We start from the raw sequence: 21,235 nt of genomic DNA on the forward strand, positions 1-21,235 counted from the left end.
TTAGGGGCTGGGCCGGCATGATTCAAATGAGTGGAAGGAAGAGGTCCACCATAGACAAGTGGAGGTTCCACATGGGCAAAGATGTCGGTGCCATTTCTACCACTAGACGAAGGAGCTTTCTTGCTAGTAGCTTCCCCCTTGTCGGAGGTAGCATCCGTCCACCTTGTTAGCGGGATCACCCACTTTCAAAGGTGCGGTGGAAAGTTTAAGCCCTTATAAGAGTTTATTAAACATGCTTTCAACCTCGGTCGTCATGGAGGTTTTCAATGTGTCCAATGCCACATTGAATTCCTCACGAGAGACCGTGGTACCCCCATCTCCCATAGACGAGACCGGATTCGCACCGGACTGCTCCTCCACACCGTCTACGACGTCAACCATACTCTTCGGACGGTAAAGTCCTTAATAAAGAGACGACGCTCTGATACCAATTGAAAGGATCAATATGGTTGACTAGAGGGGGGTGAATAGGCAACTAACAATTTTTACCTTTCTTTACCAAATTAAACTTTGCATGAAAGTAGGTTGTCTAGTGCTACCTCTTGAGCACTGCGTTGGATTTCCCTGAAGAGGAGAGGATGATGCAGCAAAGTAGCGTAAGTATTTCCCTCAGTTTTTGAGAACCAAGGTATCAATCCAGTAGGAGGCTACGCGCGAGTCCCTCGTACCTACACAAAAACAATAGCTCAACGCAACCAACGCGATTAGGGGTTGTCAATCCCTTCAGGGTCACTTACGGGAGTGAGAAATGATAGATATGATAGATAATATTTTTGGTATTTTTGGTATAGAGATGCAAAGTGAAAAGTAAAGGCAAAGTAAAAAAGCAAAGTAATAATAAAGTGATGGAGATTGATATGATGAGAATAGACCCGGGGGCCATAGGTTTCACTAGTGGCTTCTCTCAAGAGCATAAGTATTCTACGATGGGTGAACAAATTACTGTTGAGCAATTGACAGAATTGAGCATAGTTATGAGAATATCTAGGTATGATCATGTATATAGGCATCACGTCCGAGACAAGTAGACCGACTCCTGTCTGCATCTACTACTATTACTCCACTAATCGACCGCTATCCAACATGCATCTAGAGTATTAAGTTAAAAACAGAGTAATGCCTTAAGCAAGATGACATGATGTAGAGGGATAAATTCATGCAATATGATAAAAAAAACATCTTGTTATCCTCGATGGCAACAATACTATACGTGCCTTGCTGCCCCTTCTGTCACTAGGAAAGGACACCGCAAGATTGAACCCAAAGCTAAGCACTTCTCCCACTGCAAGAAAAACCAATCTAGTAGGCCAAACCAAACTGATAATTCGAAGAGACTTGCAAAGATAACCAATCATACATAAAAGAATTCAGAGAAGATTCAAATATTATTCATAGATAGACTTGATCATCAACCCATAATTCATCGGTCTCAACAAACACACTGCAAAAAGAAGATTACATCGAATAGATCTCCACAAGAGACGGGAGAACATTGTATTGAGATCCAAAAAGAGAGAAGAAGCCATCTAGCTAATAACTATGGACCCGAAGGTCTAAGGTAAACTACTCACACTTCATCGGAGAGGCTATAATGACGTAGAAGCCCTCCGTGATGACGGCCCTCTCCGGTGGAGCTCCGAAACAGGCCCCAAGATGGGATCTCGTGGATACAGAAAGTTGCAGCGGTGGAATTAGGTTTTTGGCTCCTGTTCTGATCGTTTGGGGGTACGTAGGTATATATAGGAGGAAGGAGTACATCGGTGGAGCATCGAGGGGCCCACGAGGCAGGGGCGCGCCCTAGGGGGGGCGCCCCCCACCCTCGTGACCGCCTCTTTGCTTCCTTGGAGTAGGGTCCAAGTCTCATGGATCACGTTCGGTGAGAAAATCACTTTCCCAAAGGTTTCATTCCATTTGGACTCCGTTTGATATTCCTTTTCTTGGAAACACTCAAATAGGCAAAAAAACAGCAATTCTGGGCTGGGCCTCCGGTTAATAGGTTAGTGCCAAAAATAATATAAAAGTGGAAAATAAAGCCCAATATAGTCCAAAATAGTAGATAATATAGCATGGAGGAATCAAAAAATTATAGATACGTTGGAGACATATCATCTAGATATGCAACTAGGTGGACAACCTATATGATGCAACAACCATAACCACACAAGCAAGAAATGGATAAAACACAAATAAGCTTGCACAAGTAAAGGGATAAGATAACCAAGAGTGGAGCCGGTGGAGACGAGGATGTGTTACCGAAGTTCCTTCCTTTTGAGGGGAAGTACGTGAAGGAAATATGCCCTAGAGGCAATAATAAAGTTATTATTTATTTCCTCATATCATGATAAATGTTTATTATTCATGCTAGAATTGTATTAACCGGAAACATGATACATGTGTGAATACATAGACAAACATATAGTCACTAGTATGCCTCTACTTGACTAGCTCATTAATCAAAGATGGTTATGTTTCCTAACCATAGACATGTGTTGTCATTTGATTAATGGGATCACATCATTAGGAGAATGATGTGATTGACATGACCCATTCCGTTAGCCTAGCACTTGATCGTTTAGTATATTGCTATTGCTTTCTTCATGACTTATACATGTTCCTGAAACTATGAGATTATGCAACTCCCGTTTACCGGAGGAACACTTTGGGTGCTACCAAACGTCACAACGTAACTGGGTGATTATAAAGGAGTACTACAGGTGTCTCCAAAGGTAGATGTTGGGTTGGCGTATTTCGAGATTAGGTTTTGTCACTCCGATTGTCGGAGAGGTATCTCTGGGCCCTCACGGTAATGCACATCACTATAAGCCTTGCAAGCAATGTAACTAATGAGTTAGTTATGGAATGATGCATTACGTAACGAGTAAAGAGACTTGCCGGTAACGAGATTGAACTAGGTATTGGATACTGACGATCGAATCTCGGGCAAGTAACATACCGATGACAAAGGGAACAACGTATGTTGTTATGCGGTTTGACCGATAAAGATCTTCGTAGAATATGTAGGAACCAATATGGGCATCCAGGTTCCGCTATTGGTTATTGACCGAGAATAGTTCTAGGTCATGTCTACATAGTTCTCGAACCCGTAGGGTCCGCACGCTTAACGTTACGATGACAATTTTATTATGAGTTTATAAGTTTTGATGTACCAAAGTTTGTTCGGAGTCCCGGATGTGATCAAGGACATGACGAGGAGTCTCGAAATGGTTGAGACATAAAGATTGATTTATTGGAAGCCTATGTTTGGACATCGGAATAGTTCCGGGTGAAATCGGGATTTTACCGGAACACCGGGGGGTTACCGGAACCCTCCCGGGGGTTAATGGGTCTTAGTGGGCCATGAGGGAGAAGAGGAGGGCCGGCCAGGGCAGGCCGCGCCCCCCCTCCCCCCTAGTCCGAATAGGACAAGGAAAGGAGGGGCGGCGCCCCCCTTTCCTCTTTCCCTCCCCCCAAGTCCTAATCCAACTAGGAAAAGGGGGGGAGTCCTACTCCCGGTGGGAGTAGGACTCCTCCGGCGCGCCTCCTCCTAGGGCGGCCGCACCCCCCCTTGCTCATTTATATACGGGGGCAGGGGGGCACCCTAGAACACACAAGTTGATCTACGGATCGTTCCTTAGCCGTGTGTGGTGCCCCCCTCCACCATATTCCACCTCGGTCATATCGTCACGGAGTTTAGGCGAAGCCCTGCGCTGGTAGAACATCATCATCGTCACCACGCCATCGTGCTGACGGAACTCATCCCCGAAGCTTTGCTGGATTGGAGCCCGGGGATCGTCATCGAGCTGAACGTGTGCTGAACTCGGAGGTGCCGTACGTTCGGTACTCGGATCGGTCGGATCGTGAAGACATACAACTACATCAACCGCGTTGTTCTAATGCTTCCGCTTTCGGTCTACGAGGGTACGTGGACACACTCTCCCCTCTCGTTGCTATGCCATCACCGTGATCTTGCGTGTGCGTAGGAAAACTTTTGAAATTACTACGTTGCCCAACAGTGGTATCAGAGCCAGGTTTTATGCCTAGATGTCATATGCACGAGTAGAACACAAGTGAGTTGTGGGCGATACATGTCATACTACTTACCAGCATGTCATACTTTGGTTCGGCGGTATTGTGAGATGAAGCGGCCCAGACCGACATTACGCATACGCTTACGCGAGACTGGTTTCACCACTGCGAGCACTCGTTGCTTAAAGGTGACTCGCGGGTGTCTATCTCTCTCACTTTAGTTGAACCGAGTGTGGCTACGCCCGGTCCTTGCGAAGGTTAAAACAGCACTAACTTGACGAACTATCGTTGTGGTTTTGATGCGTAGGTAAGAACGGTTCTTGCTAAGCCCGTAGCAGCCACATAAAACTTGCAACAACAAAGTAGAGGACGTCTAACTTGTTTTTGCAGGGCATGTTGTGATGTGATATGGTCAAGACGTGATGCTATATTTTATTGTATGAGATGATCATGTTTTGTAACCGAAGTTATCGGCAACTGGCAGGAGCCATATGATTGTCGCTTTATTGTATGAAATGCAAACACCCTGTAATTGCTTTACTTTATCTCTAAGCGGTAGCGATAGTCGTAGAAGCAATAGATGGCATAAACAACAACGATGCTACGATGGAGATCAAGGTGTCGCGCCGGTGACGATGGTGATCACGATGGTGCTTCGGAGATGGAGATCACAAGCACAAGATGATGATGGCCATATCATATCACTTATATTAATTGCATGTGATGTTTATCCTTTATGCATCTTATCTTGCTTTGTTTGACGGTAGCATTTTAAGATGATCTCTCACTTAAATTATCAAGAAGTGTTCTCCCTGAGTATGCACCGTTGCCAAAGTTCGTCGTGCCCAGACACCACGTGATGATCGGGTGTGATAAGCTCTACGTCCATCTACAACGGGTGCAAGCCAGGTTTGCACACGCAGAATACTCAGGTTAAACTTGACGAGCCTAGCATATGTAGATATGGCCTCGGAACACGGAGACCGAAAGGTCGAGCGTGAATCATATAGTAGATATGATCAACATAGTGATGTTCACCACTGAAAACTACTCCATCTCACGTGATGATCGGTTATGGTTTAGTTAATTTGGATCATGTGATCACTTAGATGACTAGAGAGATGTCTGTCTAAGTGGGAGTTCTTAAGTAATATGATTAATTGAACTTAAATTTATCATGAACTTAGTACCTGATAGTATTTTGCTTGTCTATGTTTGTTGTAGATAGATGGCTCGTGTTGTTGTTCCGTTGAATTTTAATGTGTTCCTTGAGAAAGCAAAGTTGAAAGATGATGGTAGCAATTACACGGACTGGGTCCGTAACTTGAGGATTATCCTCATTGCTGCATAGAAGAATTACGTCCTGGAAGCACCGCTGGGTGCCAGGCCTGCTGCTGATGCAACTGACGACGTTAAGAACGTCTGGCAGAGCAAAGCTGATGACTACTCAATAGTTCAATGTGCCATGCTTTACGGCTTAGAACCGGGTCTTCAACGACGTTTTGAACGTCATGGAGCATATGAGATGTTCCAGGAGTTGAAGTTAATATTTCAAGCAAATGCCCGGATTCAGAGATATGAAGTCTCCAATAAGTTCTACAGCTGCAAGATGGAGGAGAATAGTTCTGTCAGTGAGCATATACTCAAAATGTCTGGGTATAATAATCACTTGATTCAACTGGGAGTTAATCTTCCGGATGATAGCGTCATTGACAGAATTCTCCAATCACTGCCACCAAGCTACAAGAGCTTTGTGATGAACTATAATATGCAAGGGATGAACAAGACAATTCCCGAGCTCTTCGCAATGCTAAAAGCTGCGGAGGTAGAAATCAAGAAGGAGCATCAAGTGTTGATGGTCAACAAGACCACTAGTTTCAAGAAAAAGGGCAAAGGAAAGAAGAAGGGGAACTTCAAGAAGAACAGCAAGCAAGTTGCTGCTCAAGAGAAGAAACCCAAGTCTGGACCTAAGCCTGAAACTGAGTGCTTCTACTGCAAGCAGACTAGACACTGGAAGCGGAACTGCCCCAAGTATTTGGCGGATAAGAAGGATGGCAAGGTGAACAAAGGTATATGTGATATACATGTTATTGATGTGTACCTTACTAGAGCTCGTAGTAGCACCTGGGTATTTGATACTGGTTCTGTTGCTAATATTTGCAACTCGAAACAGGGACTACGGAATAAGTGAGCACTGGCAAAGGACGAGGTGACGATGCACGTGGGAAACGGTTCCAAAGTCGATGTGATCGCGGTCAGCACGCTACCTCTACATCTACCTTCGGGGTTAGTTTTAGACCTGAATAATTGTTATTTGGTGCCAGCGTTGAGCATGAACATTATATCTGGATCTTGTTTGATGCGAGACGGTTATTCATTTAAATCAGAGAATAATGGTTGTTCTATTTATATGAGTAATATCTTTTATGGTCATGCACCCTTGAAGAGTGGTCTATTTTTATTGAATCTCGAAAGTAGTGATACACATATTCATAATGTCGAAGCCAAAAGATGCAGAGTTGATAATGAGAGTGCAACTTATTTGTGGCACTGTCGTTTAGGTCATATCGTTGTAAAGCGCATGAAGAAACTCCGTATTGATGGACTTTTGGAATCACTTGATTATGAATCACTTGGTACTTGCGAACCGTGCCTCATGGGCAAGATGACTAAAACATTGTTCTCCGATACTATGGAGAGAGCAACAGATTTGTTGGAAATCATACATACAGATGAATGTTGAAGCTCGTGGCGGATATCGTTATTTTCTCACCTTCACAGATGATTTGAGCAGATATGGGTATATCCACTTAATGAAACACAAGTCTGAAACATTTGAAAAGTTCAAAGAATTTCAGAGTGAAGTGGAAAATCATCGTAACAAGAAAATAAAGTTTCTACGATCTGATCGTGGAGGAGAATATTTGAGTTACGAGTTTGGTTTTCATTTGAAACAATGCGGAATAGTTTCGCAACTCACGCCACCTGGAACACCACAAAGAAATGGTGTGTCCGAATGTCGTAATCGTACTTTACTAGATATGGTGCGATCTATGATGTCTCTTACTGATTTACCGCTATCGTTCTGGGGTTATGCTTTAGAGACGGCCGCATTCACGTTAAATAGGGCACCATCAAAATCCGTTGAGACGACGCCTTATGAACTGTGGTTTGGCAAGAAACCAAAGTTGTCGTTTCTTAAAGTTTGGGGTTGCGATGCTTATGTGAAGAAACTTCAACCAGATAAGCTCGAACCTAAATCGGAGAAATGTGTCTTCATAGGATACCCAAAAGAGACTGTTGGGTACACCTTCTATCACAGATCCGAAGGCAAAACATTCGTTGCTAAGAATGGATCCTTTCTGGAGAAGGAGTTTCTCTCGAAAGAAGTGAGTGGGAGGAAAGTAGAACTTGATGAGGTAACTGTACCTGCTCCCTTATTGGAAAGTAGTTCATCACAGAAATCAGTTCCTGTGACACCTACACCAATTAGTGAGGAAGCTAATGATATTGATCATGAAACTTCAGATCAAGTTTCTACTGAACCTCGTAGGTCTACCAGAGTAAGATCCGCACCAGAGTGGTACGGTAATCCTATTCTGGAAGTCATGTTACTAGACCATGATGAACCTATGAACTATGAGGAAGCGATGATGAGCCCAAATTCCGCAAAATGGCTAGAGGCCATGAAATCTGAGATGGGATCCATGTATGAGAACAAAGTATGGACTTTGGTTGACTTGCCCGATGATCGGCAAGCCATTGAGAATAAATGGATCTTTAAGAAGAAGACTGATGCTGATGGTAATGTAACTGTCTATAAAGCTCGACTTGTTGCGAAAAGTTTTCGACAAGTTCAAGGGGTTGACTATGATGAGACTTTCTCACCCATAGCGATGCTTAAGTCTGTCTGAATCATGTTAGCTATTGCTGCATTTCATGATTATGAAATTTGGCAAATGGATGTCAAAACTGCATTCTTGAATGGATTTCTGGAAGAAGAGTTGTATATGATGCAGCCAGAAGGTTTTGTTGATCCAAAAGGTGCTAACAAAGTGTGCAAGCTCCAGCGATCCATTTATGGACTGGTGCAAGCATCTCGGAGTTGGAATAAACGCTTTGATAGTGTGATCAAGGCATATGGTTTTATACAGACTTTTGGAGAAGTCTGTATTTACAAGAAAGTGAGTGGGAGCTCTGTAGCATTTCTGATATTATATGTAGATGACATATTATTAATTGGAAATGATATAGAATTTCTGGATAGCATAAAGGGATACTTGAATAAAAGTTTTTCAATGAAAGACCTCGGTGAAGCTGCTTACATATTGGGCATCAAGATTTATAGAGATAGATCAAGACGCTTAATAGGACTTTCACAAAGCACATACCTTGATAAAATTTTGAAAAAGTTCAAAATGGATCAGGCAAAGAAAGGGTTCTTGCCCATGCTACAAGGTGTGAAGTTGAGTCAAACTCAATGCCCGACCACAGCAGAAGATAGAGAGAAAATGAAAGATGTTCCCTATGCTTCAGCCATAGGCTCTATCATGTATGCAATGTTGTGTACCAGACCTGACGTATGCTTAGCAATAAGCTTGGCAGGAAGGTACCAAAGTAATCCAGGAGTGGATCACTGGACAGCGGTCAAGAACATCCTGAAATACCTGAAAAGGACTAAGGATATGTTTCTCGTATATGGAGGTGACAAAGAGCTAGTCGTAAATGGTTACATCGATGCAAGCTTTGACACTGATCCGGACGATTCCAAATCGCAAACCGGATACGTGTTTTTCTTAAACGGTGGAGCTGTAAGTTGGTGCACTTCTAAACAAAGCGTCGTGGTGGGATCTACATGTGAAGCGGAGTACATAGCTGCTTCGGAAGCAGCAAATGAAGGAGTCTGGATGAAGGAGTTCATCTCCGATCTAGGTATCATACCTAGTGAATCGGGACCAATGAAGATCTTCTGTGACAATACTGGTGCAATTGCCTTGGCAAAGGAATCCAGATTTCACAAGAGGACCAAGCACATCAAGAGACGCTTCAATTCCATCTGGGACCAAGTCCAAGTGGGAGACATAGAGATTTGCAAGATACATACGGATCTGAATATTGCAGATCCGTTGACTAAGCCTCTCTCACGAGCAAAACATGATCAGCACCAAGACTCCATGGGTGTTAGAATCATTACTATGTAATCTAGATTATTGACTCTAGTGCAAGTGGGAGACTGAAGGAAATATGCCCTAGAGGCAATAATAAAGTTATTTTTTATTTCCTCATATCATGATAAATGTTTATTATTCATGCTAGAATTGTATTAACCAGAAACATGATACATGTGTGAATACATAGACAAACATATAGTCACTAGTATGCCTCTACTTGACTAGCTCATTAATCAAAGATGGTTATGTTTCCTAACCATAGACATGTGTTGTCATTTGATTAATGGGATCACATCATTAGGAGAATGATGTGATTGACATGACCCATTCCGTTAGCCTAGCACTTGATCGTTTAGTATATTGCTATTGCTTTCTTCATGACTTATACATGTTCCTGAAACTATGAGATTATGCAACTCCCGCTTACCGGAGGAACACTTTGGGTGCTACCAAACGTCACAACGTAACTGGGTGATTATAAAGGAGTACTACAGGTGTCTCCAAAGGTAGATGTTGGGTTGGCGTATTTCGAGATTAGGTTTTGTCACTTCGATTGTCGGAGAGGTATCTCTGTGCCCTCTCGGTAATGCACATCACTATAAGCCTTGCAAGCAATGTAACTAATGAGTTAGTTACGGAATGATGCATTATGTAACGAGTAAAGAGACTTGCCGGTAACGAGATTGAACTAGGTATTGGATACTGACGATCGAATCTCAGGCAAGTAACATACTGATGAAAAAGGGAACAACGTATGTTGTTATGCATTTTGACCGATAAAGATCTTCGTAGAATATGTAGGAACGAATATGGGCATCCAGGTTCCGCTATTGGTTATTGACCGCGAATAGTTCTAGGTCATGTCTACATAGTTCTCGAACCCGTAGGGTCCGCACGCTTAACGTTACGATGACAGTTTTATTATGAGTTTATAAGTTTTGATGTACCGAAGTTTGTTCAGAGTCCCGGATGTGATCAAGTACATGACGAGGAGTCTCGAAATGGTCGAGACATAAAGATTGATATACTGGAAGCCTATGTTTGGACATCGGAATAGTTCCGGGTGAAATCGGGATTTTACCGGAACACCGGGGGGTTACCGAAACACCGGGGGGTTACCGGAACCCTCCCGGGGGTTAATGGGCCTTAGTGGGCCATGAGGGAGAAGAGGAGGGCCGGCCAGGGCAGGCCGCGCGCCCCCTCCCCCCTAGTCCGAATAGGACAAGGAAAGGGGGGGCGGCGCCCCCCTTTCCTCTTTCCCTCCCCCCAAGTCCTAATCCAACTAGGAAAAGTGGGAGTAGGACTCCTCCGGCGCGCCTCCTCCTAGGGCCGGCTGCACCCCCCCTTGCTCCTTTATATACGGGGGCAGGGGGCACCCTAGAACACACAAGTTGATCTACGGAACGTTCCTTAGCCGTGTGCGGTGCCCCCTCCACCATATTCCACCTCGGTCATATCGTCGCAGAGTTTAGGCGAAGCCCTGCGCCGGTAGAACATCATCATCGTCACCACGCCGTCGTGCTGAGGGAACTCATCCCCGAAGCTTTGCTAGATCGGAGCCCGGGGATCGTCATCGAGCTGAACGTGTGCTGAACTCGAAGGTGCCGTACGTTCGGTACTCGGATCGGTCGGATCGTGAAGACATACGACTACATCAACCGTGTTGTTCTAACGCTTCCGCTTTCGGTCTACGAGGGTACGTGGACACACTCTCCCCTCTCGTTGCTATGCCATCACCGTGATCTTGCGTGTGCATAGGAATTTTTTTGAAATTACTACGTTCCCCAACAGTACGTCTCCGTTAGAGCGGTGTGGAGGCACAATGCTCCCCAAGAAGCCACTAGGGCCACCGTATTCTCCTCACGCCCTCACACAATGCGAGATGCCGTGATTCCACTATTGGTTCCCTTGAAGGCAGCGACCGGACCTTTACAAACAAGGTTGGGGCAATCTCCACAACTTAATTGGAGGCTCCCAACGACACCACGAAGCTTCACCACAATGGACTATGGCTCCATGGTGACCTCAACCGTCTAGGGTGCTCAAACACCCAAGAGTAACAAGATCCGCTAGGGATTAGTGGGGGAATCAAATTTCTCTTGGTGGAAGTGTAGATCAGGGCCTTCTCAACCAATTCCGAGAAAATCAACAAGTTTGATTGGCTAGGGAGAGAGATCGGGCGAAAATGGAGCTTGGAGCAACAATGGAGCTTTTGGGGGAAGAGGTAGGTCAACTTTGGAGAAGAAGACCTCCTTATATAGTGGGGGGAACAATCCAACCGTTACCCCCCCCCAAACAGCCTCACAGAGGGCGGTACTACCGCTGGGGGAAGCGGTACTACCGCTTAGGGACCCGAGCGGTACTACCGCGGTGGTAGGGCGGTACTACCGCTCATGAGCGGTACTGCCGCTGCAAAGTACCGGACAATCTGACACAGGAGATGACCCCTCGAATTGATGTGGTAGGGGCCAGGTACCGAAGTGGTACTACGGCTGAGGACCCACAGGCGGTACTACCGCTGGGGAGCGGTACTGCCGCCTGTGACCCCTAAGCGGTACTACCGCTGGGTACCGCGGTGCTACCGCTGGGACCAGAGAAAAATCAAAGGAGGAGGGAAGAGCTCTCCATCGAGGCGGAAAGGCTCAGAGGGTGGGAAGCGGATGTGTACATGTTGATTCCACCATAGCCTTACCAAAGCGGACCCCCTCTTGATAGTATGGTGTCCTCTATGAAACTAGTCCACCGAAAAAGAAACGAAAGAGCTACACCGTCTTGAATGACACTTCGAGGAAAAGAAATCGTCTCGTGACAAGGATGAATCTCTGAAATGCTCAAAGCACACGATTAGTCCGCAAACATGTTGTCATCAATCACCAAAACCACATCGAGAGAGATATGCCTTAACAGTAGGGCATGGAAGACGGCGGCGCCTTGAGTCCCGTTAGCCGGCTCGTGTCCCATGCCCTACTCTACCTTGTCGGCGACCGGACCAACAATCTGGGAGCGCAGCCGGCCGCCGGGCATTGCCACGGTGGAACTGAGCGAGCTTTGCTTAGATTAGGTTTCACATTGCATGTAATAATTTTGGATTTGAGATTTCTAATTTGAGGTGTCCTTGTAGAATCAAATATTTAAGACGTAATCGGTCACTGTCCGCGGACGCGCCAAGTCGCGTTCACGGACATTTGATGGATCGGATTTGGGGCGTCCGACTGTAGAGGCTCTAAGCCATATTGTGATTTGTGAATAGTGGCAGCCTACTCCTGACTAACTTGTAGTGGTTTTCCCAGCAAAAAAGAAAAAACTTGCAGTGCTTTTAGCTATTTCCCCCCAAAAAATTACTTGTAACTATTTTTTTCTGAATAAGGATGCAATATCGTGATCTGTGAATAGTGGTTGCATACTCCTAACTAACTAGAAGTGCTTGTAGGCTTTTGGACCATGCCTTGCATGCATGCCCTGCTGCTTGTCCGTGTGTTTCTTTTTCGGCAGGAAATCTGGATGCACCAGCTACTCTGCATATCATTAAATAACCGGGGCAGCCCAGGCATGTACCGCGGGCGTGATTTCCATAAACTTGGAGGATTGTTTCGCAAAAACGCCAGACAGACCGGCTGTGCCACGAAGCTGCCAACGAGGCGCCATTTGTTCGCTCCTGGTTGGTGGTGGACTAAATCATCCCATATATTTCAAGTTTGTGGATGAGTTGATCACCTTTTGCAACTTTGTGGACTAAACCATTACATCCAATGCAAGTTTGTGGGTCTCTGCTCTTGCCTCTAATTCTTCTCTTCATGCCAAAAGAAACTTCTCTCTTGAACTAATTAACAAAGAGCTAGCTGACTGTTTTGAGAGGCCAACAACAGAGCAATCAAGTCCAAGTAACGGCAGCTATTTTTCGTCTCGGAGTAGCTGCAGGCTTTCTTGCGGGGCCATGTACGTAGTAGCCAAGTAGGTACGGCATGTGGCAATTAATGAGGTGGTGGTGGTAGAATCTCGGTGCGCGCACCTGTTGTGATTGGAAAAAAATCCTATACGACCGGGTCGTACGGACCCGATCGTGAGACCCACTCCAGCGCTCGCCAACTGTCAGTCCGAATCTTAACGCAACCGGCGTCTCCTTCCCCGCTTCCCTGTTTCCATATCACATCCTATCTCCTCCAACGCCCCCAAAATCCAGCCGCTGGTCATGCCATTCTCGCCACCGCCTGACGGCACGCCGCACCAGCACCACTTTCCCCTTCCTCCCTCGGCTGCGAACGTGTGTGTTTCCCGCGCGGTGACTAGGGTTTGTGACACGGCTTTGGTGGCCCTGCCCTGCACTTTGGACGAGTTGCCTTACACTTTGCTCCTGGCAATGCAATGCATGCATGCATGTACTGTGGCATGCCATTTAAGGAGTTTCATTTGTGGAGTTCTTCGAGTTTTTCAATCAAAAGCCCCTCGATAAATTAACGGTCACTTGCTATTGTCTGTAAGTATTACTTCTGTCATTAAGTCTCTATATATATAGGTTAGCTCTTTCATTGCATGTATATATAATTATCCTCACTATATTATGCAGGTTGAAGATCGCTGAATTGAAGAAAAAACAAATCGGTGATATTAGGTTCATTAACACAAATCTCATAGATGCTTATCAAGTTGATAAACATGACAAAAAGGCCGAGGCCAACTTGCTACGATCGTTGGTATTAAATCAAAACAAAGATATAATACTCTTTCCTTACAACTTCAAGTGAGTGTTATTGTCTTTTGCATATTCGGTTTCCCTTATTACTCGAGGTTATAGTAATGTACTTCCTTCGTCCCAAAATTCTTGTCTTAGATTTGTCTAAATACAGATGTATCAAGTCACATTTTAGTATTAGATACATTCATATTTAGACAAAACTAAGACAAGAATTTTGGGACGGAGGGAGTAATTGATGAGTTATGCATGCGTGCGCAGCTTCCACTATATTCTCCTGGAGATTAAGCTTGAGCAGGGACTAGTAACCGTCTTCGACTCGAGACGAAAAGATCCACAGGAGTATGCGGATATGACTGAAATGCTCGAGAAGTAAGTTAAATCGATCATTATCGCACCATGATATTAAACTTTGTTCATTTCCTGATATCAAGTAATTGTTTTCTTTGTCTGGCAGGGTTTGGAAAAAATTCACCTCAAAAACTCCGGGACTGCCGAAGAAGCTGCAATTTAAACACCCGAAAGTAAGGACTACTACCTAATTCCGCGCATCTCCTAGTGATTCAAGCGTTAGTTTCATCAATACCATTTAGTATGCTTGCTTATCAGTTTGATTGACCTCTATTTCTTGTAAAGTGGTTGTGGCAGGAAGCCGTGACTAATTACTGTGGATACTACGTTTGCGAGTGCATCCGCCACATGACCTGTGAGCGGGGCTACTCTGACAAACAATATGAAGTGCGTAAGCAATAATATTCACAATTTTATTTTATTACCATCATTTGTGTTGAGTTTTATTCATTCATATATATGTATTGATCCCTTCTTCAAATTTAGGTGTTTCGGATGCGGGATGAACTCCTACCACTAGATCACATGCGAGCAATTCAAGAGGAATTGACGGCATTCTTTCTTGACCACGTGATGGCTAAAGACGGAGAATACCATGTGGACCCAAAGTTCGTATATAATTAGGGGATTATATTGTAAGAGATACGAAAACTTGTTGTTCGACCAATCTCTCGGAGAAGGAGAGGTCGATATCACTTCTCTCTGTATGCATACGTACGTTCATGACGATCTTCTGTTTCCTTCATTTGCTAGTAGCTAGCGTGTCGAGTTCTCTCTATACGTATAGTACGTAGCGTCGACCAAGCAAAGGAGATAAGAGAGGACACATACTTCTCTCTATTAATTAGCTAGCTAACACAATATATGAAACACCTAAACTAACCCCCCAAAACCCCCTATAGCCCCCCCTTTAAAAAAACACAAAAACCCCAACCCCTGAAATGCTGACGCGTGGACGCTTATTTGGTCCCGGTTGGTGCTACCAACCGGGACCAAAGGCCCTCCTGCCTGGGCTCGCCGCAGCGGCCACGCGAAGGCCCATCTGTCCCGGTTCGTATAAGAACCGGGACTAAAGGTACAGGGAATTAGTAACGACCATTTAGTCCCGGTTCCACAACCGGGACAAATGGGCCTTATAAACCGGGACAAATAACCATTTTTCTACTAGTGTACCTGGCCATGGGCCGGTCTGGGCTTGGGCCGGGCCTTAAAAAGCCCATGGCAGAAAACTAAGGCCCAAGCCCTACCATCGGACCTACTTTTCAAGTCCAAGCCCGACCCATCTGGTAAAAAGCCCTTAAAAGCCCTTAGGGCTGTGGACCAGGCCTCTTCTTTAAAATGCCAATATGCCAAGCCCAAACCCATCCAGGCCCTGCTGGTGGGCTCAAAACTCAGGCCCAAGCCCGGCCCACGGGCAAGCCCATCTGGCCTAAGCCCTGGATTTTAGGGCCGGGCCTGGGTGGGCCGGAGATGGCTAGGACTATGGGCTGGAAGCCAGGCCAACGCTGCGTTGAGATTCGTACTGCCAGGTGTCATGCGCGCGAGGTGGTCTCCCGTTTGGCCTCGTGCGACCCGGTCGTACCAGATTTTTTTCCAGCGGGGAGGCGGACCCCGGGGAGGCTCAACCGCGAACGTCGCTCCTCCCGACGCCACGGGCGGCGACAACTCCGTTCCGGCCAGCAGCCCCCTCGACTCCTCCCTCCTCTCCCCGTCGCTGGTAGCCTCCGGCGGGCAAAGCCCGCTCGGAGCCGGCAGCGGCGGGACCCGTTCTCTCCGCCTCGTGGGGGCCGCCACGGGGATCTCGCAGCTGAAGATGCCCGGCGCGGTAGGGTTTGCGGCCTTGCCTACGGTGGTGCTGCCGGCGGCGTGGGTGTCTACGGTGGGTGGATATGCGGCGGTGGCGGCAGCCGATGCGGGGGCTCGATGCTCCAGATCGGGCCGGTGTTGTCAGTGGCAGTGGAGGCTTCATAGTGGTTGGCTGCGTGTGTGCCCATTCTGGCCACATCTGGCCGGCTGGGCTCGGCTGCGGTGGCTTTGGCGAGCGGTGTGCGACTCCGGGGATGGACGACGGCGGTGCGGCAGAGCTCGCGTTTGGTGGTTGGTTCGGGGCGGCCATTGCATCAGGGGAGGTGGTGAGGGCATCGGTGGTCATCAGAGAGGAGGCGTCGGCTTCAGGTTGCCCTGCCGTCGCTCTGTGTCGTTGTCGCCCTCGCCGCCGCCTGCCTGGCCAGTCTACTGCGTCGCACAGGACACCATGTTCTGGCCGCTCTTCGTCCTAAGACACAACTGGTGCGTCTCCGGCTTGTGAGCTCGCCATCTCTCTCTCCGTGGATGGTTGCTGCCGCAGCGGCCTTGTGAGCTTCCAACAACGCCAAACTGAACAGCGTCAACAGACACATCCTCCACTCCTCCGGATTAGCCACTGGACGCACCACCAGAACCATGGCCACATTGAGAAGGACGAGTCCTGGTATCCGGTACGTGGGCTACATAGATTCCAAATTTGTGGCTGCTCACTTTGCTCATGTTCTTGAGGAATTTGATTTACCTGGTGTCATCTTGTTTTGAATCAATTGTTGCTGCAAATTTCAGCTTCCCCAGAAGCTGTATAGGAGCCTGGACAGTGCCACCCGGAAGCTTCGATTTGCGCTACCGTTCCCAATGCTCGTGTACCCATTCTACTTGGTGATGCCAAATAAGCCAACATGATCTTTGATTGTGCTTACTTCTGCAGATTAATTTTTGTTCATGAGGTCACATATGCTTGGTAATGTGATTGCTGACTCTACTGTTTCTGTTCAACCTGTCCAGTGGTCGAGCAGTCCAGGGAAGTCAGGATCGCAGTTACACCCGTGCAGCGATTTGTTCCAGCTGAATGAGAAGACGGATGTGATGGCTTGCCATGGCTGACCTCCTCGCTGGGCTCACCGTCGTGATAAGGCCTTTTTAGATACTCAAGCTATACGCCGTCCCCTACTGGGCATGTGTGTGTAGTATCTGCTCTTGTTGCATTTGTAGCCTTACTTCCTGCCCAAAGTTCTGATATGAATTTTCCTGCAGATTTTTGCTATGTGGCTGGACTTTTGTCACCTACCTGCACCACCGCGGCCATAATGACAAGCTTTCGTGGTATCGCGGAAAGTAGAATTAATAGAGCTACTATCTCTGGAATTGCAAGTTAGATTGCTTAATCTGCATAACATTGTGTCAAAACTAATGTGTTCATTATTATTTCTTCCGCTTAGTGTCTATTGTTCAGCAGTATAGCTCAGCCCAATATCTAAAAGCCATAATAATGTATAGAGCATACGTGTGTTGATTAGGATACGGTGTGACGTTTGTATAATTGTTTATTGAAGATAACTATTTAAGTTGTCGGAGTTGACCACGGCCCATATCAAATAAAACTTAGGATTGAACAGTTTGAGTAAACATTGTACCATATTTTAGCATTAGTTTGCTTCTTTACTAGCTGAAAGTGTTTTTTTTTCTTGGCAAGCATAAAAAGGTGAAGTTACCGTATTTTAGCATTCAAATCAGACTTAATTTCCTGATGCCACTACACTGTAAGAAATCATGCATGGTACTGGTAATGTAGATCAATAAGGCTTGTGTCCACAAGTAGAGGCATGTGCACAATGTGAACAAGAACCAAAACTTGTTACATAAATAATTATAGGTGCAGTTTGCTTTAAACTCATGAAGCTAGCAAACTAAAACAGGGAAAATTAATTCTAAAAATAGCACTAGCTCTGTACTGATTCCAGTTCATAGTTTAGCTCACGGGAGTAATATATAGAGTGTTGCAGGATTTGCGACTAAATAGATGGTTTCAGTTTCACTTGCCAACCACATCCCCTTGCGACCTTGGTGAAATTGATTGGTAATATTTTGTTGGCTAAAGAATAGTATAACATCATGTCCTGATCTAAGTGTTGTTAATTAGTGTTTGAGAAATAGATACTATGATTTCTTGTGTCGATGTGTCATATTACCTTTTTTTTCTCTGGATATAATTTTAACAGGAGATTCAATCTTTACATGTGTCTCTTCATTTTGCAAGGTTCTGGCCGATCTGTCATCTTTTACCTGATGTTACGATTTCATTTTTTGGCGACACTTCTGGTTCAGCTCAAGACAAAGTTTGGGTTGCAAAAGCTTTTGTTTTGGTGCGTTGCTGCATTGTCTTCAAAGCCTCTTATCATTAAAACAATATAGCAATCACACTGACCTTTTGCCATCCAGTATGTAGGGACAGTTGTCCAAGATAGTTTTTACCTATAGTGAATCACAAGTTTGGCTGCCAAGGTTTAGATTCATAAAGATTTATGTTGTTATAGTTGGATTATCTTCCCCAATTCCTCAAGATGGCTGGAACTGTTACTTGGTAGTTCTAGAAAATAGAAATGTTACTTTTTAAAAGTTGATGTGTTTATGAATTCGTGAGCCACAAAAGAATCATAAGAAAAATAATTTAGTTCAGAATAAAAGTTCATACAATTCTCAGAGTGGCAAAACTCGGTGCGAGTGTGCATGTTAGAACACAATAACTTCGAATAAATGTTCAATGTATGGATCTGTCAACATTTAGACATCTTGTTGTGTTTAGCAAGATTACATAATTGATGATTAGGTGTGCTTCAACTGTAGTCTCTTATTTCATTCTAAAATCTAATTGTCTAACGTCTGATTCCCCCTTGCTTTTGTATGTTTATGGTGACATGCTTACCAAATAAATACTTAAATTGGACTTGCTTCCTGCTACTATATATGCATATAACCTGGAGAGATTAATGCTACAACAATCACCTCAATGCTTATGTTAGCTGTACATAAAAAATGTAAACCCGTTTATACAAAACAAAGGTATGTCGCGGGGTGTTGTATTTGCATAGCTTTGCTCTTGCTATGTCAGTCATGCTAGAAAGCTTCTGTTGGATCATCGTAGTTGGTTTTTAAAACTATGGTTGTATCACTTGCTTTTGCTATGTCAGCCATGCTAGAAAGCGTTGTGTGGTGTAGGTGGTTTCTCACAGTTTTAGTGTTGTCAGATTTGTTGACAAAGAGATAAATTACGATGCGAATTGACACTATGTGATGTGATGAGTGATGACGATTTGGGTACTTTGGTTAATTGAGCATGTAAGTACCTCTTGTACCTTTATTCTTTTCTTTGCAGGAACTACATCTTTATTCTTGTGTTGTATGTTACTCCCTCCGTAAACAAATATAAGAGCGTTTAGATCACTAAAGTAGTGATTTAAACGCTCTTATATTTATTTACAGAGGGAGTACTTATTAGATAGCTTCAGTTTCAGCTTATCATACACATGTATGATCACTTATAATCGTAGGCTGTTACATGCATATCGTCACACTGATTGCACAAATACCTGTACATTCTGCTCTGAATCTATGATATAGCTAACACATGTCGTGTAAGATTTACTCCCTCCGTTCCTAAATATTTGTCTTTCTAGAGATTTCAAATGGATTACCACATATGGATGTATATAGACATATTTTAGAGTGTAGATTCACTCATTTTGCTCCGTATGAAGTCACTTGTCGAACTCTGTAGAAAGACAAATATTTAGAAACGGAGGGAGTATTAGATATCACATATTCATGTTTCAGTTGATTGTGAATCGGAAGCTGGGTTGTGGTTTGGCAAACAAAAGGCATTAGTTTATGAATAGTCTAGCTACTAAAGTGTTACAGAATAGGTTGATTAGCCAGACTCGAGTCATTTTCCAAAACAATATCGGTTTGCCTCGCAGGAACTTCGAGGAAAATAAAAGCTTCTGGTGTATGAAAGCTCCTCCAAGTCTCAGCATGGTCCATGATACTTAACCATCCTCAAAACGTTAACACAACCTTACTTGACCGGGGGAGAGCAAGATGGGAGATGAACAAGGTCCACACTGGCATCATGCGACAATCTTTCAAGAGAATGGAATTTGGAGGTTGTTGGCTTTCATGTCACACATGTTATTGTTAATCACTGTTGTATATTGCTGACAAGGGGATAAACAACTACAGATTTAATTTGCATTTGAAATGCCTTTTGTTTTCTGCAACATTGATTGTACCAAAACTTAGTTAGTTTCCATACAGATGGTCTGATGGTGTGTAATGGACAACACAACGAGAACAACATACTTTCATAAAGCATTAGCCTTATCCTTAATATAACTCTTCGTTGGGCCTGTAATAGGCCTGGTAGTTTGTAAGACTTGGTGATCTCTGATAGTGGAAATCGGAGAGGAAACTCTCTTTTTTTTTTAAAAAAAACTCTTCGTTGGGCTGTAAAGAAAAAAAGATCCCTTAGCACGAAGAGAACAAACGGCGCCGCAAGGCGTGCTTTACCCTTCTAGTTATATTCATATCAGACTGGTGCAATGAGATCCTTTTGTTATCTCTTTTCAAAATTCTCTCTTCACTGTCAAAACGAGAAATGCCTAAGTCTATGTGTGATCAATTTGAATATTTCTATCATTATATTAGTTTTTTGTCGTATGTTTTTGGAACATATTGGACATGTAGTTTCCAAACACCGAAAGCTATCATATACTCTGTTTTTGACTGAATATTTTTCATGCCACAATCGAGTATGCATCACATCGAAATGAGGACTCGGGTTTTCTGCTTCATGATGCACTGACAGTTCACTTGAACCAGCAAAATTACAGCAGGCCAAGAAGTTCAGAGATAGGCCATGTCTCTGTACCGAAATTTGTCAACCACACCATGGATACAGATGTAACAGAACTAGTCTAGCGAAAGAAGATCCTTGTGTATGCAGAGCTTATAAATGAGATATGTTCTTTTTTTCCTAATAAAGCCATCAATTTGTTGTATTGATGGAAGGTGTGTACTGTATTTTGCACCAGTACACCGCACAACCTGCAAACTCAACCTCTTACATGTGTGGATCACAACATAACGTCGACCGAGGGTTGGTAGAAAACAGTTAGGACTAAGTTAGCTGTGCTAA

At 44.6% G+C, this 21,235-nt stretch overlaps 1 pseudogene; it reads left to right on the plus strand.

Moving 5' to 3' along the window:
• The first annotated feature begins 16,298 nt into the window (after positions 1-16,298).
• On the plus strand, positions 16,299-19,046 carry LOC119361356 (annotated as a pseudogene).
• The last annotated feature ends 2,189 nt before the right edge of the window (positions 19,047-21,235 follow it).

Source organism: Triticum dicoccoides, chromosome 2B (genome assembly GCF_002162155.2).
Source record: "Triticum dicoccoides isolate Atlit2015 ecotype Zavitan chromosome 2B, WEW_v2.0, whole genome shotgun sequence".
In the NCBI taxonomy this organism is placed as follows: domain Eukaryota; kingdom Viridiplantae; phylum Streptophyta; class Magnoliopsida; order Poales; family Poaceae; genus Triticum; species Triticum dicoccoides.